This window comes from Aristolochia californica, unplaced genomic scaffold (assembly GCF_029961685.1).
Source record: "Aristolochia californica isolate CCGP_79_NKW_82.1479 unplaced genomic scaffold, dmAriCali1.0.hap1 SCAF_8, whole genome shotgun sequence".
Lineage (NCBI taxonomy): Eukaryota > Viridiplantae > Streptophyta > Magnoliopsida > Piperales > Aristolochiaceae > Aristolochia > Aristolochia californica.
The window spans coordinates 19588904-19592112 of NW_027182279.1; positions in this window are offsets into that span (position 1 = coordinate 19588904).

Here is a 3209-nt window from a genome sequence, read left to right on the forward strand (position 1 = left end):
ATGCGTAACGGGCTATATTTTTGTAAGGAATAACCTAAGAATTGGGAGTCAACACTCATTTAAAAATCCCCTGCCTCCCCCTTTTTTCGACGATTGCAGATCCAGAAATATAAAAACTAAAAAGAGTTTACAACCTTTAAAAATTACAGAAAATTTTTGGAATTGTCACTCTCTACATTTGTGCATTGTGCATTTCCATTCTAGATGTATACCTTTTTCTTAAATCAAACCTAGAGTTTTCACTTTTCGTTCATCTCATAAACAAAAAAAAGAGATAAAAGGCAAATTGATCAGAACAAAATGAAAATGTTAGAGTTTATGTATGGAAAGAGTTTAAAACATTAAACAAATGTAAGTAAAGAAAATTTATTCACACACAACAAATGATCACAAAAGTTTTGTTATCTATGTTTGCGAAATTCCACTAGTTCAACCTAATAGCTCGGAATTTTATAAGAAAGAGATTTTTCTACACAAGTTTTAAAAATTGATATGCATGCTTCAAACATGTTAAAGATGCAAATGACCTATAGATCCAAACCATTTAAATAGAATAACTTTAAATTCTCAAATGAACGTGGGGTGGGTCATTTATCCGAGTCAAACAAGCCATAATTTTGCCCATTTACAAAAAGTTGACCTAACGATCATAGATGATTGTAAAACGATTTATCATGTGTGATGGGCTATAATTTTTTAAGGAATGACTTGTGGTTTGGGAGTCAACACTCAGTTAAAAATCCGCCATTGCCCCCTTCTCCCGACATTTGCAAAACCTGATATATAAAAACCAAAAATTGTTTACAATACCTAAAAATTACAAACACTTTTCGGAATTATCTCTCTCTACATTTGTTCATTGTGCATTTCCATTTTAGATGTATACTTTTTTTTTAAATCATAGTTAGACTTTTCACTTTCCCTTCATCTCCTAAACAAAAAAAGAAATAAAAGGTAAATAAATCACAAAAAAATGAAAATTTTAGAGTTTATGTATGGAAATAATTTAAAATAATAAAAACTTGTTAGTAAAGGAAATTTATTCACACACCACAAATGACCACAAAAGTTTTCTTATCCTAGTTTGGGAAATTCCACTAGTTCAACCCTAATAGCTCAGAATTTTATAAGAAAGAGATTTTTCTACACATGTTTTAAAAAATGGATATGCATGCTTGAAACAATTTAAAAAATCAAATGACCTATGGATCCAAACCTTTTATAAAGAATAACATTAAAATTTCAAGTGAACGGGTGGTGGGATATTTACCCAACTCAAATAAGCCATTATTTTGCCCATTTACAAAAAGGTGACCTAACGATCATAAATGATAGTAAAGTGATTTATCATGTGTAACGGGCTATATTTTTTTAAGGAATGACTTATGGATTTGGAGTCAATACTCTGTTAAAAATCCCCCACCTCCCCCTTTTCCCGACGATTGCAGAACCTGATATATAAAAACTAAAAAGAGTTTACAAGCCCTAAAAACTACTGACACTTTTTGGAATTATCTCTCTCTACATTTGTGCAATGTGCATTTCAATTCTTGATGTATATTTTTTTCTTAAATCAAAGCTTGAGTTTTCACTTTCCCTTCATCTTGTAAATAAAAAAAGAAATAAAAGGTAAATAGATCACAACGAAAGGAAAATTTTAGTGTTTGTGTATCGAAAGAACTCAAAGCAATAACAAAAGTGAGGAAAGAAAATTTATTCACACAACACAAATGAACACAAAAATTTTGTTATCCAACTTTGGGAAATTCTACTGGTTCAACCCTAATTCCTCAAAATTTTATAAGAATGAGATTTTTCTACACATGTTTTAAAAAATGGATATGCATGCTTGAAACATGTTAAAGATGCAAATGAACTATGGATCCAAACCTTTTAAAGAGAACAACAATAAATTCTCAAGTGAACGTGCTGTAGGATATTTAATCGAGTCAAACAAGGCATTATTTTGCCCTTTAACAAAAAGCTGACGTAACGAGCATAGATGATTGTAAACTGATTTATCATGCGTAATGGGCTATATTTTTGTAAGAAATGACTTATGGATTTAGAGTCAACACTTAGTTAAAAATCTCCCACCTCTCGCTTTTCTCGTCGATTGCAAAACTTGATATACAAAAACTACAAAGAGTTTATAATCCCTAAAAATTAAAGGAAATTTTTTGAATTATCTCTCTCTACATTTGTACATTGTGCATTTCCATTTTAGATGTATAATTTTTTCTTAAATCAAAGCTCGATTTTCCATTATCATAAACAAAAAAAGAGATAAAAGGCAAATAGATCACAACAAAATGAAAATTTTAGAGTTGATGTATAGAAAGAATTAAAAGAAATAAACAAAATTTAAGTTAAGAAAATTTATTCACACCCCCAAATTAACACAAAAGTTTTGTTATCCAAGTTTGGGAAATTCCACTAGTTCAACCCTTATAGCTCAGAATTTTATAAGAAAGGGATTTTTTTACACTTGTTTTAAAAAATGGATATGCATCCATGAAACATGTCAAAGATGCAAATCACCTATAGATCCAAACCTTTTAAAGAGAATAACATTAAATTATCAAGTGAAACTGTAGTAGGATATTTACCCGAGTCAAACAAGCCATTATTTTGTTCATTTACAAAAAGCTAACCTAACGATCATAGATGATTGTAGAGTGATTTATCCTTCGTAACGGGCTATATTTTTGTAAGGAATGACTTATGGATTGGGAGTCAACACTTACTTAAAAATCCTCTTCCTCCCCCTTTTTCCGATGATTGGAGATCTAGATATATAAAAACTAAAAATAGTTTACAATCCCTAAAAATTACGGACACTTTTTGGATTTATCTTTCCCTACATTTTTGCATTGTGCATTTACATTCTAGATGTATATTTTTTTCTTAAATCAAAGCTTGAGTTTTCTCTTTCCCTTCATCTCGTAAACAAAAAAAGAGATAAAAGGCAAATTGATCACAACAAAATGAAAATGTTAGAGTTTATCTATGGAAAGAATTTAAAACAATAAAAAAATGTAAGTAAAGAAAATGTATTCACACACCACAAATGAACACAAAAGTTTTGTTTTCCAAATTTGGGTAGTTCCACTAGTTCAACCCTAATAGCTCGGAATTTTATAAGAAAGAGATTTTTCTACACTTGTTTTAAAAAAGGGATATGCATGCTAGAAACATGTTAAAGATGA